The sequence below is a fragment of the Symphalangus syndactylus genome, chromosome 4, assembly GCF_028878055.3.
Source record: "Symphalangus syndactylus isolate Jambi chromosome 4, NHGRI_mSymSyn1-v2.1_pri, whole genome shotgun sequence".
NCBI classification, from domain to species: Eukaryota; Metazoa; Chordata; class Mammalia; order Primates; family Hylobatidae; genus Symphalangus; species Symphalangus syndactylus.
This window is the reverse complement of record NC_072426.2, coordinates 116,371,659-116,392,575: the sequence shown is the minus strand read 5'-3', so window position 1 is coordinate 116,392,575 and position 20,917 is coordinate 116,371,659. Positions and strand designations below refer to the sequence as shown.

Here is a 20,917-nt window from a genome sequence, read left to right as displayed (position 1 = left end):
ACCCATTAGGATGGCTGCTATTGATAAAATAGAAAATAAGTGTTAGTGATGATGTGGAGAGATCGGAACACTTGCGCATGGTTGGTGGGAATGTAAAATGATACAGTGCTGTGGAAAACAGTATGGCAGCTCCTCAAAAAATTAAAAATAGAATTAGCATATGATCCAGTGATTCCATTTCTGTATATACATATAAATGAATCAAAAGCAGGGCCTTGAGATATTTGCACACTCTTGTTCGTAGCAGCATTAGTCACAATAGCTAAAATATGAAGACAAACCAAGTGCCCGCTGATGAATAAATGTTGCAAAATATGGTATATACATATGAGGGAATATCATTCAGCCTTCAAAAGGAAGGAAATTCTGACATGCACTACCACATAGATGAACCCTGAGGACATTATGCTAAGTGAAATAAGCCAGTCACTGAAAGACAAACACCACATGATTCCACATATTTGAGATACTTAGAGTAGTCAAAACCATAAAAGACAGAAGGTAGAAGGGTGGTTATGAGGGGCTGGAGGGAAGGGGAGATAAGTAGTAAGTTAGCGTTGAATGAGTCGGGAGTTCTAGTTTTATAAGATGAAAAGAGTTATGCAGATGGATGTTGGTGATGGCCGTGTAACAGTGTTAATTTTACCCAAATTTTAAAAATTAGACAAAAAATAGAGGGAAAGGTGGCATGAGGTGCCGACTTTTTCTGGTGCAGATCAAAGTGGGAGTGCTTTGATCTTGAGCTAGCAGCTGTTGTCATGGCTTATTGATTTATCAGGCAGCTTCCTATGACCGTGGCAACAGCATTTTGGGTGATCCATTTCAGCATCATGATTTAAGAGATTTTTCTGGAAGATCAGTCTAAAGTCTCTTCAGTTTATAAACCATTTTATACACCATTTCACAACTCATAAAACAAATTTCTTTCTGTTGACACAACCTAGAGTGGCTTTTGTTCTGTACAATTAAATCCCAATAGAGTAATTGCTGTCTCTAGTGGTTGCAAGCAACAGACTCTCAAAGAAATGAGCTTCTGTGATTGGTTAGCTCACCAGTTTGAACTGAAGACAGCTAAGATTCTCTGAGCATTATAACTGGTACATGCTGTTAATATATTAACTTAAATAATCACCTGGGGTTGTTTAGAATAAGAAGTCTATCAAAGGTGATGTTTTAAAGTGTTAAGTAATGCTGATCATTATGGGAAAAATAAAGAATGTAATGATTGTTGTGTGTGTGTGTCAGGTACTGAAGTTTTTCCTCTGTTTCAAAAAGCTTAAAGAAAAAATGACAAAATGGGACTTAAAGTTCTTTGTTTAAAGCATGGTCAGATAATCAAGGAACTTCTATGGTTGCCTTTAAGAATCTCCTCTGTCTTGTAGTTGCCGAACTGACAGAGCGAAAAAGCAGAACCAGTATGATTCTTAAGTTGCTGAACTGCAAGGCAGGATGAATTCATACATTTAAAAAGCTTTTTATGTGAGCATTAGGACGTTTATTGGAAAGAATGGGACCAGGAAAAGTGAACCAGGGACATGCGATACATTCTTATGTCTCCAAGTACCTTAAAAACTCAAATTTCACTAAGTATTTCTTTTTATTTTATTTTATTATACTTTAAGTTCTAGGGTACATGTGCACAATGTGCAGGTTTGTTACTTATGTATACATGTGCCATGTTGGTGTGCTGCATCCGTTAACTCGTAATTTACATTAAGTATATCTCCTAATGCTCTCCCTCCCCCCTCCCCCCCCCACCCAACAACAGGCCCCGGTGTGTGATGTTCCCCACCCTGTGTCCAAGTGTTCTCATTGTTCCATTCCCACCTATGAGTGAGAAAATGTGGTGTATGGTTTTCTGTCCTTGCAATAGTTTGCTCAGAATGATGGTTTCCAGTTTCATCCATGTCCCTGCAAAGGACACGAACTCATTCTTTTTTATGGCTGCATAGTATTCCATGGTGTATATGTGCCACATTTTCTTAATCCAGTTTATCACTGATGGACATTTGGGTTGGTTCCAAGTCTTTACTACTGTGAATAGTGCCACAATAAACATACGTGTGCATGTGTCTTTATAACAGCATGATTTATAATCCTTTGGGTATATACCCAGTAATGGGATGGCTGGGTCAAATGGTATTTCTAGTTCTAGATCCTTGAGGGATCGCCATACGGTCTTCCACAATGGTTGAACTAGTTTGCAGTCCCACCAACAGTGTAAAAGTGTTCCTATTTCTCCACATCCTCTCCAGCACCTGATGTTTCCTGACTTTTTAATGATTGCCATTCTAACTGGTGTGAGATGGTATCTCATTGTGATTTTGATTTGCATTTCTCTGATGGCCATGATGATGAGCATTTTTTCACGTGTCTGTTGGCTGCATAAATGTCTTCTTTTGAGAAGTGTCTGTTCATATCCTTTGCCCACTTTTTGTTGGGGTTGTTTGATTTTTTCTTGTAAATTTGTTTAAGTTCTTCGTAGATTCTGGTTATTAGCCCTTTGTCAGATGGGTAGATTGTAAAAATTTTCTCCCATTCTGTAGGTTGCCTTTTCACTCAGATGGTAGTTTTTTTTGCTGTGCAGAAGCTCTTTAGTTTAATTAGATCCCATTTGTCAATTTTGGCTTTTGTTGCCATTGCTTTTGGTGTTTTAGTCATGAAGTCCTTGCCCACACCTATGTCCTGAATGGTATTGCCTAGGTTTTCTTCTAGGGTTTTTAAGTCTTTAATCCATCATGAATTAATTTTTGTATAAGGTGTAAGGAAGAGATCCAGTTTCAGCTTTCTGCATATGGCTGGCCAGTTTCACCATACACAAATCAATAAACGTAATTCATCATATAAACAGAACCAAAGACAAAAACCATATGATTATCTCAATAGATGCAGAAAAGGCCTTTGACAAAATTCAGTATTTCTTGAAAGCAGAAGCAAACCTGTTTCCTGTTTTATGAGGCTGTTTCTTTTTGGCCTGAGGGCCCTGCAATAACCTCACTGGAGGGAGTTAACCCACAAGGAGGTGTCAATCCTCTCTACATGTCCTACCCTCTAGCATTTCCTTCCAATCCTTAACTAGAATCAAATCCAGCATGCTGATGTGGTGGCAAATAAACACCAAGTCAAAGCTGAAGGGATAAGTCTTACCCAACAAAAAGAATCACAAGAGTTTGCTCATATGCAATGGCAAAAACCTGGAATATGTGTGGCAGTGGATTTCAGTGGCTCCAAACCAGGAAGGGAGAAGCATAATTTTAGATTGGGTTGAATATTTTGCATTGAGTGCACTTGCCAGAGATTCTGGGTTCAATATGCTCACTTGAGCAGCTCAGAGTGTTTGATAGAAATGTGGGTGCATTGGCAGTCAATGCTTAAGTTATGATGCCAGAAATTTCTTGCGATAATGTAGAGAAATGGATGCAAACATAAGGAAACATTGGGGTATATTTATCACATGCAAATCACTCGTCTGTACCTAGTTATGCCTCACAAGAGGGCCCAGAAGTTACCTTCCTCATTGAGGCACTACTTTCATCAAGAAATAACTTGATAAGTACCAGAATGGCTGTCCTCTGCAGGCCAGACCTGATGGTTGTAGGAGCAGCTGCCAAAGAAAAGGACTCTCTGATTTCCATAGTGGGATGGGGACCTAGGTAGCAGAATGATTTCTATGGGGAGATAGGGGCCTAGATGGCAGAATGCAAAGGACAGCACAATGATAGGGCTCAAAGACAGAGGCAAAGTAGGTGAGGTTACTGTAATATAACCATAGTAGAACTTGAGCGATGATCGCAAGATTTGGTTGGGAGTGGCTAATGGAGTGAGATGTTTCTAGGACTGAAAGAGGAATGCAGCCATTATCATCCCCTTTGATCTGTATAAACTGAAACCAAAGCAAAAACAAAACTCTAGGTGATCTGAGGAACTACAATGAAGAGTTATGGTCCTATTACTGGTTCATAGACCCATCACCCATAAATGATGGGGAAGCCAAGAACTCTTGAGGAAGTACCCTATGACAGTGCCACAAGCATGTACATCTTCATTCTCATCACCTCCTGAAAAGGGCTTGTAGTCATCTCTCAGCAAGACGAACCACCTAGATTCTGCATTTCCCACATCTCTGCACCCAGATCTCTGGGGAATTATTGACATGCACTCTAGCTAATATCAACACTGAGGGACCCAGAATGCCACTGTGGTCCTCTACTCTGAGGAGGCTTATAGAGGTCAGGGAGTCTAAGTAGGGATTTTGTCTATGTTTGCCTCACAGTGGGACAATGTGGACCCATTGGTGAATTGTTCTGTGTTTACTTCCCTAGTTTCCATTTGTATGGTTGGAATAGACATATTCGTCAACATCTCCACATCGGCTTTCTGATTCATGGAGTGAAGGCTTTGAAGGGCCAGAGAAAGCCTCTGTGCTAAGGGTACTACCAAAATGCCACACACCTGGAGGGGTTGTAGAGATCAGGGTTGCTATTAAGCAGTTGGAAAAGGTAGGGGTCATAATTCTTATTACATCCCCCAATTTCTCCACATCCTCATTAGGTTCTTGCATCCTCATTAAGCTTTCCCGTTTGGCTGTTGAGAAAATAGATGGGTCTTCGGAATAATAGCAATGGATTATCACAAACTTAATGAGAGAGTGATTCTTGTTGAAGCCACTGTTCCATATGTGGTTTATTTTCTGGAGCCAGTCGGCACAGACTCTGATGCCTGATATACAGAGTTATCTATCAAGTTGGCAAATGCTTTTTAAAAAAATACTCCAATAAAAAGAGACCACAGAAGCAATTTCCTTTCAACTGGCAGGAACAGTAATGGACTAAGGGCTACATCAACTCTCTGGCTCTATGTGACAATTTAGTGTAGGGATTGGCAAACTTCTCCTGTAAAGGGCCAAATAGTGAATATTTTAGGCTTTGCAGGCCACATATGGTCTCTGTTCCATATTCTTCTTCTTCTTTCTTTTTTTTTTCAACTTCACAAAACAAAAACCACTTAGCTTGCAAGATTTACAAAAATGGGGTGCAGGTCAGATTTGACTTCCAGGCTGTAGTTTGCTGACCCCTAGCTTAGCTCACATGGACTTTGGCCATCTCACCAGTCCACAAAACATCACACTGTTAATTACTTTGACACCACTATTAGTATGGAACCCAATGAGCAGAAGCTAGCTTAGATGTCTTAATAAGACATTTTGGTGTCAAAGATGAAAGATAAATCCTTTGAAAGTTCAATGACCTGTCCAAGATACAAAACCAATTTTCAAAAAGTTGTTTTTAATGTGGGGGTTCACTAACAAGGAAAAATATAGTCAGTAGAACTGGACACAGGCTCTGGGAGGGATGAACAATAAATGTCTCAAACCTGGCTCTTCCAGTATCATATGTCTGTCTTCAACACCCTCTCATGAAGGGCCTTTGGAACTGAGAAGTGTCAAATGGCTCAGCTGCAAGGAGAGGAGAAATGCAGTGGCCAGGAACTGCAGGCTTTGATAAACGAAGTCTCTGCAATATTGATTCTGAGGCTCTTCACCAATAAGCCATTTGGATTGGGAATATTGCCTGTCACTGAGATAGATGCCAGTCACATTTCCCTTTAATTTTATTCCTCAGATTCCCAGAAAAAAAATCTACCTACAGGTGATATAAAAATAGCTACGTCTCAAGAAAATTTAAAAGAAAGAAACACTCAGAGATTGCTGAAAACTATGTAATTATGTAATTGTGCAAGTAGGAATGACTTTTCTTCTTTATTCATTTTAAGAACAGTTTAAATTGGCTTGTACATTATAAAAATTTAGCCTTTCATCAATACTTGGATAAATAAACTGCAGCCTCCCTGGAATATAGATTATCAAGAGACAATCAAGCTGTGGTTTACTATTTCACATAGTATGCTTTCTCTTTCAGAACTAATAAAAGCCACAACTGCATGTTTTATTATAGAAAGCAGAACAAAGACTCGGCGGTGTTCCTCTCATTTTCGAAAGATAAAGCTCCACAATTAATAACATATTAGGAGTTTGACCTGAACGGTAAGAGATTTGACTTTCCTATGCTGTTTTGGCTTAACCCCATCTATAAGTGTGGTCTGTAGTGGTGACAAGTACTTGAACCTCTCTCTTTGATTCCATGACCTTTAGTAGAAACACATTTCACTGTATGTGTGTATGTTTTCATCAAAGGCTACTTTCTTATGGGAATGTATATTCATTTCATTAAGGACCTCTATTAGCCTGGTGGCTAATATCCCCTTCAAGCTGAAATCCCCAGCTCACAGCTCTCTGCTCTCAGACACAATGCTAGGATGCTCTTTTTTTTTTTTTTTTTTTTTTTTTTTTTTAGGAGTTTCATTCTTGTCTCCCATCCTGGAGTGCAGTGGCGCAATCTTGGCTCACTGAAACCTCCACCTCCTGTGTTCAAGTGATTCTCCTGCTTCAGCCTCTCGAGTAGCTGGGATTACATGCACCCACTACAATGCCTGGATAATTTTGTATTTTTAGAGAGACAGGGTTTCACCATATTGATCAGGCTGATCCCAAACTCCTGACTTCAGGGGATCTGCCCACCTCGGCCTCCCAAAGTGCTGGGATTACAGGTGTGAGCCACTACACCCAGCTAAGATGCTCTTTAGAGCATGGACATCTGATCTAAAGCTAGCTTAACCATGAATGGGTCTGCAACCTATGAGGCAGCTTGCTGCAAGAGGCTCTTTTTTTAACAGGAGAGATGTTAATGACCTCAATCTAATGCTATCCTTTGCAATTTAGACTGAGGAGAACGGAGATCATTCAGTTAGTGCGAGGAGAGGAAAGGGTCAACTCTAAATAGAAGCACAGACAATGAAAATTGCTGAGAAGTATTAATTATCCAAGGGAAGCATGCAGAAAATACCAAGACTGTGGTCCTGGATGGCAAGTTCCCCAAGTTTTCCTCATCCCTCCCCTCATAGCTATGTAGTAGAAAGTGACTGGGACCACAGTAACACCAATGCCAGCAACTTCTCTGGCAGAGAAAAATAACAGATATGGGGAGAGGGGACCCCCCATTAGAGGCCAAATACCGCAGACTCCTAGTATTTCATGTTTGCCCAGTGTGTCTGTATTCCTTGTAACTATCACCCAAACATTTGCAATTTCTTCAGCTTTCAAGGATCACACTTCCTTTAACAAACAAGATTAGTTAGGGCTGGCATCCTGTTTTATTTTAGGAAGTCTAGTATTTTTTTTTTGATCCAAAAAATGTTTATATATTCCACCCATTTGTTCTGGTTTGGAGAGCCCCTTTAACTAATCATCTTCTGGTTCCAATTCCATGGCTGGTTTCTCCAGACTGTTGCTGCCTCCCTTGCTCATCCTGCGAAGGACCAAAGTTATCAGGTTAGGCTAAGATTCTGTGACTGACTCTACTTTACACTTGGGAGACGGATGGTAAGCACAGGAAGGAATGACAGTGGAGGACGAAAAAGAAAAAAAACATGCGATTTCTTAGTCTTCTATACTTCTAAAGTCCTTCATGAAGAGTACGTGGGATGGGGAGTGTTATGGATTTAATTCAATGTTTTTTCCTTCTTTCCAAATTCATATGTTGAAATTCGAATCTGCAATGTGATAGTCTTAGGAGGTGGGGCTTTGGCTAGTAATTAAGTAATTAAGTCATGAGGGTGGAGGTCTCATGAATGAGATTAGTGTCCTTATAAGGAAGAGGCATGAAGAAATGATTAGTCTGGAGAGACCACATGAAGATATGATGAGAAGATGGCTGTCTATGAATCAAGAATTCAAGACACAGAACCTGCCAGCACTTTGATCTTGGAGTTTCCATCCCCCAAAACTGTGAGCAATAAATGTTTGTGGTTTAAGCCACCCAGTCTATCATATTCTGCTGTAGCATTCTGAGCTAAAATACAGGGATGGGGCAAATGGGGGTGCTGAAGGGATGCAACTTGTTCTGCCAACATGTTACAGGCAGTATTTCCCAGTTTTGAAAGAAAAATACCTTTGGTCATGGGTTCCCTTCCTGGGGTCCCGTTGCCCTAAAGTCTTTTGACGTCCAGCAAGAGGCAAATCCAGTTTCTCCCTTATCCACTAACCCTACCCCTCAGTTCAAAACCTTCCTCCAAAACACATCATGCTCATAAATTTGGTAGGACCCAGAATCATCTAGAAGACAACACTTTTCATCATCTTACAGAGCTGTTTGCCCCTTCCCACTATTTTGGAACTCCCACTATTTTGGAACTCCCACTGTAGAATAGAATTCTTTTTGACTTTACCATTACAAAAACCCACAAAGTACTTTTTCCTAAAATAGAAAAAAATTTGACCACATGGTTCAAGTTAAACCTCCATTTGGAGAACTTGATAAAATGTCACAGTTTTAAAATAGTGGTGTTTCCCTTGCCTTCTGTTCCCACTCACCCCGGCATATCCCATCTATCAAAGTTTTAAAAAATACTTGAGTCTACTCTCAGCTAGAGCTTTTGGGTATAAAACCAGAAAAGGGTAACTCAGATGGAGGGGGAAGTTTATTTTTATATTACAGAAAGCATTAAGTGAATCACTTATTTGTTTTTATTATAACTTTCATGAAACTAAAATTCAGTCCTGTAAAATGTAATTTCATTTTAGGCCAAATAAAATGGTTGTCTTTGGTTGTCTATTCACATTGATGAATTTTCCCAATGTTTTCCTTAGGTTTCAAATGATCCTATTTGCCCATAAGTGCTGTGTTTCAAAGGAAAAACATTTTTGAGCTATCTATCATGATTTCCCAGCTTTTAACTTAGAGAATGTTACAGTGATTCTGTGTGAGAAGCTTATATTCTATTTACAAAGAAAAATGTCTGTAACGTTATATTTTTCTGGAGTATGCTGTAGATAGAAACACTTCAGTGTATATAAAAAAAAGTTACTCTGGATTGTCTAAAGTTTTAAAAAAGTTAGTGATTCCACACTTGCATACACAATATACATACACACACAGTCGCATATTTGTGTAACACTGGATACTACTTTTGAAGTATTCAAGATGAATTTTCTCCTTGTGGTAACAAATTCTTTCTCTGAATCTACTCTCTCATTATGGTCCCAAGAAAGGGAAGCACAAGTGACACCAGAGAATGAGGAGGAGATGATGTAGGAGCCTTGGCGAATAGCGTGGGGAAGTAGAAAGCTGGGAGAGGAGAAAGGGCAGAAAATTAGGAGGAGGAAGGGCAGGAGAATGGTGATTTTCCTTGTTCCTCCTTACAGGTTGATTGGCAGTGGGAGAGAGTAGATACAACAAGACACAATTTGAAGAACTGCAAACACAATGGGTCTCAGAAGTCTCACACTCCGCATGGTGTAACATGCTAGAGAGCGTTGGCAGAGGGAAGTATCTGGACGGATATGCCATGCAGAGATGCAAGGTTCCTGAGGACCTTGTGGAGCAGGGAAGGGTGCTGAGAAAGCCGTGGATCAGAAGGTGCTGATCTGCGGTGCGGATCCCCATCCAAATAGGGAGTCCAAAACAGCCAAAGAGGACCCCCCTAAACTGATAGATTTTCAACAAGTTAGTGAGAAGTTCAAATTGGATCTAATTTCACTTAAAAATAAATAAATATAACATTCCCTAGATTCCAAGCTCACAGAGTTTTCTGGGGCCTTTGCATCTGTTGCATAAACCTAAATAAAACATGGTTTTAGTCTTAGGAGGAGCTTGCAACCCAGTGAAGGAGACAGATGGGTAAACAAATACAGTGCAGTAAGAGATACAACCAAGTAAAATGCTCAGTGCCAGGAGACCACAGAAAAGGATTAACTAGGCAGTCTTCACAGAGTAGGTGATGTTCCAATCAGACCTGAAGGATAAATCTACCAGGAGGGCCTTACTCATGCCTGTGTTGGGATGCCTGCCAATTACATTCCCTGAAATCCTCCATCTATCAAATACCACTTCATGAAGATTTTTCTGATCCTTCCAACTCGATTTGGTTTCTCCTGCCTTCGTGGCACTTCCACTTACTCTATTGATACATAATATCTCACTTCATTTGGTACCTATTTGTATACTTGCCTTGTCCCCTCAACTAAATTATATCTGCTCATCTGTGTGTTGCCACATCCCCTTACCTTATGTGTGCTAGACACTGTTAACCTAAGTAACAAACACAGAGAGGCTCTCTTAAAGAAAAAGTTACTTATTTGAGAATAGAGCATTGCAATGGGAATATGTGTGCATGTCATAGAAACCATGTGCATATTCAGGGTGGTAAAGAAAGTCAAAGGTTTTTAAAGGAAAAAGGAGGAGGATTACACAACTGATTCGAAATGATATTATTTGGCTACAAATACCAATACCAGGGATGATTCCAGGCTGGGTTGAACGGGCAGTTGCAAGGCAGATGTCCATGCAGAACTATTTTTTGTGTAAGGTTGTGATGGTCTTTGTGCCAGGTTGTGCTTTTTGCAGAGCTCTTTGTGATAGTTTTTGTTATGAGGATACTAGTGTGGGAACCCTTTTTTCACAGCCTTCTCTGTCTCTATTTGTTAGGGAGGTTTTTTTTTTTCTTAATTTAACATTTGTGTTTGACATCTGTTATGGGCTGAATTGTGTCCCCCTCACCCCAGAATTCATATGTTGAAGCCTTAGCACCCAGTGCCTCAGGATGTGACTGTATTTGGAGATAGGACTTTTAAAATATGTGTAGGTTAAAATGAGGCCATTAGGGCAGGCCCTTATACAATCTGACTGGCATCCTCATAAGAGGAGGAAATTTAGACACATACAGACACATCGGGGTTGCACATGCACATTCCATGTTGATACTGATAACTTTCACACCCAATAAATATAATGTTAGAGTAAACCAAATAGGAAATAAATAATAGAAGATAGATTTATGAAAATCAACTTTGACTCTCCCAAACAAGGAAGACAAAATGTGTGCCCTTTTCACCTCTTTATTCCCAGAGCCAAGCACAATTTGTGGCAAGTAGTAGATGCTCAGTGAACACTTGTTAGAACTGAATTGAAGATATAGGAAAGAGAGTTGTAAAGATAAACTGAGAGTTAGAAGTGGTTCTGCTGAGAGTCTCCATAACAAACTCTCTGGAAAATTCTTCTCTCATATGGCACAGACTTTAGTCAGATTCTCCAGAAGGGTGTTACTTTTCACAAGTGTGGACCAATATTTCTATGACAAATGTGAGGTTGTAGGTAATGGTGAAATAGCTAGCCTAGAACACAAACGTTGGAGGATTTCATGAGGACACTCTGCTCTTGCCACGTCCATGTCCATCTCCTTCAGTCTCAGCAAAAGATTATGGGGAAAAAAAAAGTAGCACAAGATGGACAGTAGATCATGTCCTCATAGTGTCTTGGATTTTTGGTCACTCTAGGAGGAAGAGACTATTATCCCTAGTTTTACAGATAAGGAAACAGAGACTCAGAAATTTTAAGGCACTTAGGAAAGATCACACAGCTGGTAAATGTGGCACCATGAATGGAGCCCTAATTTGTCCGATTCTGAAGAACAAATTTTGCCTTGATGAACAAATGAAGGAGAGGAGTCTCCAGAGATACAGGTTTAACTAAGAGGTTCTAGTTTCTCTTATGACCAATTTCTCATCTGACCAATTCTTCTGACTTGCTCTGGTGATTACAGCTGGTTTATTTCAGCCAAAATCAGGTCACCAGGAGATGGCAGAGCTGGATTATACCAAGAAAAAGAGACGTGGGATGGTATTTTGACAAGATGATTAGATACAGAGAAAGTTTTGAAAATAGGTGAGAAGAATCTATGTCTTTAAGTGTGGAAGATAAGATAGAGATATTGATGAAGAATATGTAACAAAATATTTAGAGGTAAGCCGCTCACTTCTGGAAAGAAAGAGTGGCTCTCATCAATCTCCCTGATGACCACAAACATTTCCTAAAATGTGTCTGATACATAAGGTTCTTTTCCATTTTATGCTCTTAGTGACATAATTAGGTAATAAAAAAGTGTTTGGATGAAAATGGGGAAAGTAAGAAAAATAATTAATTCAGATGTTTTCTTTTTTGAAGACTTCTGTTAAAAAAAAAGCTTCCTGCTTCTTGAAATGAAGCAGCATAATACTGTCACCTTCAATCCCCCTAAATTTGAATATAGCTATCTTTACCTAGTGATTATCTATAATTTTTCCATTTGTGATTTTATTCTTTTGCTGGCATTTGCTAAACATAATCATGTAAGCTATTATGTTGTAACTTGCAGATACTTCTCTCTTAAGAAAATAGTGTTTCAGGACCAGATGTGGTGGCTTACACCTGTAATCCCAGCACTTTGGGAAGGCTGAGGCAGGTGGATCAGGAGGTCAGGAGATCGAGATCATCCTGGCTAACACGGTGAAACCCCATCTCTACTAAAAATACAAAAAATTAGCCGGGCGTGGTGGTGTGCACCTGTAGTCCCAGCTACTCGGGAGGCCGAGGCAGGAGAATGGCATGAACCCAGGAGACGGAGCTTGCAGTGAGCTGAGATCATGCCACTGCACTCCAACCTGGGTGACAGAGCGAGACTCTGTCTCAAAAAAAAAAAAAAAATAGCATTTCAAATAGTATATCAGTGGAGAATTATATATATTAGCAGAATTTTTTTCAGTTAAAAATATTTTTCCTACAACCAGATTTAAAGGATCAGATCATGTAGGACAAATATTCTTAATATGGAATCATAGATGCTATTCAGGGGTATCTATGAGCTTCCTGAGAAGGCATTAAAACATGAAATATAAAAGGATATCAGTTAAGTTTTTAAACCTTGGGTATAAAAAGTGGAACATAATTTTTCTACCATAAAATTAACTTAATTATAAGCCCCATTTGTGCTCAAAAATAGCAAATTTAATTTAGTTTTCTTAGTTGTATCCAGTAATCTAAACCAAGTCTACCCTGGTTTAAATCTTACTAATTTTAAGTATTGCTGCCCCTCCCTTTTTTCCTTCTCCTTTACCTCCAGGGGAGCTTGTTGGTCCAGCGGAGACTTACACAGCATCATGACACTGGGGGACATGTCTGTCATTTTCTGAAGAGCTGACTTGGCTTCCATTCTAGAGGTGTGAATGAAGATGGCATTACTCTAGTGCATAGCCACTGACTCTTCTGAGGTCATTGCCATGGCAATTGTAGCCACACCTTTATGTTTCCATAGACAGGCCACGCCCTTTCCTTGGCATTTAATCTGGTCGCCCTCCCAGGGGACCTCTTGGTGATTATCTGTCCTACTGGCTGTCACTCCTGACTAACTTCCAGGCCTCCTATAGCCCAAAGGAACCACAGCCTCTTCCTCATCACTTAGGCAACAAAATCCCAGGGATCATTATCCCTTTAGGATCTAGATAAGGCATGCTAGCATTTATATTCCCACTTTACACCCTTGCCTTCTCGATACTCCAAGGGGAAAACAGTACAAGTATTTACTCTTGGGTCCTCTTTACATAAGGGAGAAATTTATATCCAAACTTCACCCCCAGACTCTTTCTGGAGTTTGTTGTAGTGCACATTTGTTATGGGCTGAATCTTGTCCCCCTCAAATTCATATGTTGAAGCCTTAGCACCCAGTATTTCAGAATATGACTGCATTTGGAGATAGGGCCTTTAAAAGACAATTAGATTAAAAGAGGCAATTAGGGCAGGCCCTAATCCAATCTGACTGGTGTCCTTATAAGAGGAGGAAATTTAGACACACACAGACACCAGGGCTGCAGATGCACACAGGAAAGACCACCTGAGGACACAGCGAAACAGCAACATTTGCAAACCAAGGAGACAGGCCTCAGAAACCAAACCTGCCTATTCCTCAGCCTTTGACTTACAGCCTCCTGAACTGTGAGAAATACATTTCTATTGTTTAAGCCACCGAACTCGTTGGTAATAGGTTATAGCATCCCTAGTGGATGAATACAGCATTCCCCACATTATAACTCTCTCGCCTCCTTCTAAGAGCTCAGTCTTCATTTCCTACTACAGCTTATTTAGGACTCATTGGAGCAGGAGCTGGTGGAAGAGGGAGCTAGTTCCCTGCATTCACATATGTCCGCCACCCCAACCCATTTTTTGGCTTGTACATACTGGGCATTTTGAAGGTTTTAAGAATGTGGAGTCTTTATTTCATTTGTTCAAATAGAAATGACTGGGGTAAGACAAAAGCAATATAAAGCGTTACATTCCAGATCTCAAATAAATATGTCATATAACATTCCATTGTAACTGTGTGTGTGCATGCTCATATTTTTCTGGGAAATGAGTCCACAGCTCTCCTCAAATTCTCCAATGGATTTATGACTGCAAAAATGTTAAGATTCACCACCCTATTATATTTGAAATATGACTTATTTTCAAATATATGATTTACATACAATTTTACAAATATAACCACTACGCAAAGTGTGAGAGCCATGAATATTTATTTTCAATAAATGTAAAATTCTAGCACACTCATTTGTTTTATCTTAAAAATCTCTTATTTAATTTGCCATGAAAAAAGAAGCTAAACTGTCTGTGAAAAACTTGATTTCTTTCTCATACTCACCCAGCCCCATGCCGAGAGATCGTAAAATCATACTGCTACTTATACTGGAAACAGCTATCTTCGAGCACTACCAGCAGTAAGAGGCATTCCATCTTACTCAATATTCAAACATGCATATGCATTAATACACCATAGACATTATTGCTTTTTTAATATTTCTTTTTCCTACTTTCTTTTGTCTTTTGTGTCAATGTTGATGAAACAACCAGGAATAGGAAATAGCAGTGGTCAGGAATGATCTGTATTCCTCCCCTCATTTTGGGAATTTTCATCCTTTTTCTTCTTCTTCAGCCTACCACTATAATCTACCTGATTACTACAGTAGGTGCTATGAAAATGTCACTTGATTACTATCCCTGGCCAGGGTTGTTGGCTGGGGTTTGGTAGCTGGAAGAATCATAGTACTTGGAGAATTTGGAACTGGTTCGCAAGTTATAAAGTTTAAGAGTCGTTAGCCACCATGCAATTTAGTGCACACCAGAGAAGCAGAGAGAGAGACAATGTGTGTGGGGAGAGAGAGAAAGAAGAAGACAGATACAGAATGGAACAGTTAGTGTAGTGGAGGAAAAGAGACAGAGAAAGTTCTAATGGCCTGTCTCTGTTTCCAGTCATTCCTAGTGCCCAGCTGCATTCTTGTTTTGGGGTTCCATGGGGCAGCCAAGTATCTTTACAATAATTTACCCTTTTTACTTAAGTTCTTATTTCTAACAACATCCCCCTTAATTTAAATACACACAGACATACACACAATCATACACACAAGAGATGATGCTAATGGATACATAACAAAGTTTCTGAAATTTTTAAGTTTTTAAAAATTGAGATGAAAACAAGGACTTACTTTACGAGTTATCATTAACATAACTGAATAAGCATTAAAAATCTATATGATGCTTGGTGCTATATTCTAGAAGATATTTTGAATAGTGAAGGATCATAAAAGTAGGTATGATGTCATAGTAATCTCACCTGAGATAAAAATCTAGAGGAACAACGAATCTATGGAGAGAGTATAGGCTGCTTCACTGCAAAGGTGAGTGTGACACCAGCCCTGTAGATCCTGGCTTGATTTTATTGCTTTAGACAGCAAGGTAACTACAGGGAATCACCTTTGATTTCTGGCCCTACAAAGATATTTCAAAAGGAAATGAAAACGATTTTGTCCTTCATTGGCAAATGGAGTTATGTTTTGGGGGTACAAGTGGGCAAAAGTTCAAGTTTTGTAAAAGTGAATGCTGAATGAGTTTATTAAACCATGGAAGCATATGAATCCTCCAGGCTTATTCAAGGAAAAAGCCACAAATAACTAAAAAAGGTAAATATCAGGATGATTGATGGATTTTTAAAAATGCCTTGTGGTACATGCATCTGATGGCATCCTGATTCATATTCTCTCTTTTCCCAGTATTCAAACTTCCTACATGATGTACACAAGTAAGTCACATATTCCTCAGCCGCCCTGTAAAAGGACTTCGTCAGCATGATCTATGTCTGGACTTTAATTATAACAGGGTCCTCTAAGCATCTCACTTTAAACGTTCATTTCCATAGAATCAGTAACTGCATTTATCTTACAACTCAGTCTTTTAGGAGGTATGGTTTGGTATTTCTGGCATTGCTGCTGTAGTCTTCATAAACACACACACACGCGCACACACACACATACACACACTCTTCCACTTAAAGTTAGAGGACAGATATGTTAACTATATTTCCAATTTAGTAGCAAAGTTCTGACATCCTCATGTCCTGATATTATTTCAATCTCTCTCTATTGTGAGAAAAATCAGAAACTGCGCAGTGAGAAAGTTGTATCATCTTTCCAGCAGATCTCTATGACACGGCTTACCCATTGCTTGGAGATGGGTGTGTTCAGTGCTGCCCCATGGAGGAGAAATCTAACCATGTGAAGGCTTCTCAAAGCTGATCCACATCTTGACAGCATTATTTGTTCCTCACTCTCCTATCTCTCTGCATTCAGCTCACTTGGGATAGAGGCTGAGCACAGGAGAAAAAGCTTGAAGAGAAGCAAAAGGAAGGGCTTCAGGGGCGCCAAGCAGTTTTTGGCCTATAGTGTTTATTAATTGATTCTATAAACATTTATTGAAACTACAGAATATTAGGTATTGTCCCAAGCTCTGGGAGCAGAGTGGTGAAAAAAATAAATGAAACGAACAAACAACTCCCCCGCCAAAACGAAACAAAACAAAACACCCCAAAGTCCCTGTCCTCATTGGCGAGGCTTATAATGTGGTGGTCAAAGGTTTGAGGAGAGAAAGGATGCCTAGATGCAGGCAGTGACAGCAGGGGTGACAGCTGGGGGTACATACAGCTTCCTGGTTTGTGAAACTGTTAAGCCCCAACTTAACCCAAATTGATTTCACTGTCCTGACTTTGAGATTCCAGTCTTTTTGCATGGCAAATGTAACACTTGTGTACAAGCATTCATACACTGCTTTATTTAAAATGTGAATTTAAAGCACCCTCAGGGAGAAGGGCTGGGGTGTCTTGATGGGCTGGCTCTGGGCACCTTTACCTTTGAAAGGCTCCATCAAAACCCTTCCGAGAGAGCCGCCAGGTGGCACCTGTAAAGCGCAGATGGGGAGAGTCATTTGCCCCGCACCCTACACAGCCCGGAATAACCAGAGTGCGTGCTTTCCCCTGTGGGCTTGTTGGCTAGGAAGTGGGGGAGTTTTAGTCTCCGTCCAGACTGCTTGCTTACATACCCCGTTTTCCTGATACCCCAACACACTCAGGGCGGATTTGTCCCCAAGCAACCGGGATATCAAAGGCATGTCATACGCTAGTTGGGAGCATCTCGGCCTCAGTCACCCGCCGCGACGTGGGGACTGGCGGTGGGTGGCCGAGGGCTGCTCTGAGTTGGTCTCCTCAGCCCGACCTCCGCCCGGGGCAAGGGGGAGGAGGGGCAAGAGACAGGGGTCCCAGCGCGGCTGCAGACGGGGGTCCAGCAGGCGTGAATGGATGCCTAGACGCAGGCTGTGACAGCAGGGATCCCAAGCCCCTTCAAAAAACCCTCGGTCTAGGGACTGCGCTGCCATAGGCCGGGGTCTGGGGCGCTTTCTTCCTCCCGCGGGTTCTTTCTCTGTGGTTTCTCCTGCCCCCGCAGCAGCGTGGCGGCCTCGGGTTCCCCCTCGTCGCGGTAGCGGTGATCCCACAGCCCACTCTGAATGGCCGACCCAGCGGGCAGAGGGGCCGCAGAAAGGGGTCGGGGTGCGGGGTGTGAGCACACGGAGCCAGCGTGGTAATTTCGGGGTGGGTAGCCGGGCCACCATCTCCGCTCTATCAGTAGCGGGAAGCGAGCAGCGCCAGTTGCGCGACTGTCGCTGCCGCGGCCGCCTCTTCTGGGTCGCTGGTGACATTGGGAGGAGACCGCTTGGAGAGAGCAGAGGAGGAGGAAGAGGAGCGGGGAGGGTGGGGGTTGGGGTGGAAGAAAGTAGCAATTGTGCCAGGGGGCGTGTGAGCAGCCGGAGAGCCAGCCGCGCTGGTGACAACTTCTCTGGGGCGCGCGCGGGGCTGGTAGGCGAGGAGCGAGCAGAGAGCGTGGCCGAAGCCAGAGGCTGGGGGAGCTGCTGGAGCCTCGAGAAGCCGCGGCCCGCGCCCTGCGCCGTCGCCGCCGCCTGCTAGTTTCCTCCGGGTTCTCAGCCCCGGGTGCTGAGGCTTCGGTCTATAAATAGCAGGTTACAGCTCCTCCTGGGCGCGCACACGCTCACACGCTCACAAGCGAACGCAGGAAACTCAGGCTAAAAGTGTCTGCTGCTGCTGCCGCCCCCCACTCCGCCTCCGGGAGAGGTAATTACCCGCCTGGGATCCTAGGGCTCGGTGGGGAATTTTGCAGGGTGGGGTGGCTGATGGTGGGTAATCTGGGAGGCGGGGGAGCGTGTCTGAGAGCGTGGCGGCACGTCTTGGAGGGGGGAGCCTGTCTGTTTTGCATCAAGTTTCTCAGTCTTGCAGCCTCCATCACCCCTCCAGCTCTTTAGCTTAAAGGATGGGGTGTGCCGTCTCTCCTCGGCTGCTGGGGTACCCCTGTCACCGCGCCTACCCTCTCGTCGAGCGCCCCTCTGCCTGGCGCGCGCGCGTGTTCGCATTCTCACTCACACACTCACACTCTCCGGGCCCCCGTGGAACTCTGAGCTCTGGCCTCGCTGACCTTCCAAGGCTGCGCCCACCTGCGCTGTCCCTGAGAGACGCTGAGGTTGGCCCGGGCACTCGCTCTCACTCCCAATCCTGATGATCACAAGCTGCCGCCGCCGCCGCCGGCCTCCGAAGAAGTCCTTAAGAAATAGAGGCAGTGGTAGGGAGTGAAGATGACTGATGTTGGTGGTCCCGGTTGCCTTGTTTTTTGTTTTAAAAATAAAGAGCCCATCTCCTTGACCACCTTCATCCTACCCTCAACAGCTCATTCTGGCAGAGAAGCCTGGCATGTCTTCTCTCGGCCATCAGGCAACATCTCTTGTCCTACCCCAAAGAGGTCTCGCTGAGAGGTTAGGGCCTTGGCACGAGAGTGCCTGGGTTTGGAGCGGGGAGGTCATTGTTTCGGGTCTGAGAACTATGCTGCAGGCTCCTCAAGCTCTCTGGCACTCCGGCAGGGCCCAGGGCCGGGGAATGTCTGGGAGCCTGGTTGCTGAATGTACTTTCAGGCTGGTAGCTGATATGAAGATGAGGATGCTAGAACCACATATACCTGTTTTTCCTCCTCCCCACGCTTCTGAATTCTCCCTTACTTGGGGGCAGTAGTTTCTGCTCCTGGGGAGGCGGTGGAGAGGGGCCCAGCAGTTTCTCTTTGGGGGACAAGAGGGTGAGGAAGCACATATTGATTAGGTTGTTGCTGCTGCTGCACAAAACTTACTGGAAAAACCCGGTAGGATTTTCTATTACTCTTGTTTTAATGATGTAAATTTGCTCCTTTTTCTCTTTTATCTTCTCCCTAACCAGAACTAGTTTTCCTTTCTCTGTCTAGAATGTTATTTGAGGTCATTACATTTTATGACTCCAGATGTTACATTTTGCATATCTCCTTCCTCTCAGTATGACAGACAGAACTTGTTTATAAAGGTGTGGCTCTGTCAATAAAAGCCTAAAGACAGAGGATAAATTCATCTTCTCTCTCTTAAGATGAGCTCCAGATAGTTCTTCTATAGGTGTACAACTACATTTCAAAGACCTTGCTTGAAAAAGGAATTTTCTTAATGAGTTCTGGACCAGAAATGGTAGTAATCTGACTCAATGATAAAGCAGCATATAAGGTGCAAGGAATCATCAACAGGGCAGCTGGCTGATGATGTGTAAGAAGTTGAGTAAAGCAAGGACTGGGCAAGTGGGCATTGTCAGTTCACATAGTATACAAAGAAATGCATCCTCTCCTTTATGCATTGATGCATATACATGCATTATGTGTTCCTTTGTGATATAATCCTGTAAAGCATTGATAGGAAATGATCAATAGTTTTGTGAAAGGTACATGGGCATTGAAGGTTGAACCTCGTGAATTTGTAGTAATGTAAAATGCTATTGCAAAATGGATTGCTTTTTCAGTGTATTTCCTTAAAATGTGATTTAGAAGATTGTCCTTGAAAGGTTATGAAATGTGTGTGTGAAGATAGGCTAAATGCTCAGTGTCATTAAGAAACATGTTTGCAGATTGAAATACTGCTCTTATTCTAGGAGAGTATTCTCTTTGATTAAGCATATCAATATTTATTTGTGATAAAATAATGATCATTATGATGTGCATATTTATAACTCAAATTTGCTTTTGACTCTTTATAAAGTATAAGAACAACCAGATAGACCATTTAGTCTTGTCCCTCTATTTAAAGTAGCATGCAGTCAAAGGTGTAGGCAGAAAATACTTTTAAAATGTTGTGTTTGAGCTTCAGTTCGGGGCTGCAAATGGAATGACTTCATGTCTCATAAGATTTTTGTCAAAATACTAAATGGCTCTAATATCATAGACTCATCAGTTAAACTTGATTATAAAATAATGCTATTATATTTTAGTTGTGTGAAATGGAAAATCATTAAGCTTAGGGAAAAGCCAGATGTTTGTTCTAAATTGTGCAAATTGAAAGTAATTAATTCCTTTCTGAAACCTTGGAGTATCTTCTAGGATAAGTACTATAAATCCCCAGATGGGTAACAAAGTTAACTTTCACTACCTTGAGGCAGAACCCAAGATGACAATTCTCTGAAAGACAGAAAAAAAAAACCTGCCAACTGATCTTAAAACTCATAGCAACCAAATGAGTGGCAGTTTCTGGGTAAGTATTTGACATCTGAGAACAAAAAGTTAAAGAAATTATGGAATCATAATTAGTGAGTAAAATGCTTACTGAAT

General features: G+C 41.7%; 1 protein-coding gene across 5 annotated transcripts in view; it reads left to right on the top strand.

The window, feature by feature from the left end:
• Nucleotides 1-18,043: 18,043 nt before the first annotated feature.
• Nucleotides 18,044-20,917, top strand: part of INPP4B (inositol polyphosphate-4-phosphatase type II B) — an 849,925-nt gene continuing 847,051 nt past the window's right edge. The window contains exon 1 of one of the 5 annotated variants that reach the window (XM_063637640.1): nucleotides 18,044-18,372. The gene's annotated coding sequence lies outside the window, so the exon portion shown is untranslated. The remainder of the gene's footprint in view (nucleotides 18,373-20,917) is intronic. The other 4 variants (XM_055275999.2, XM_055276001.2, XM_055276002.2 and 1 more) reach the window with 4 other exon arrangements.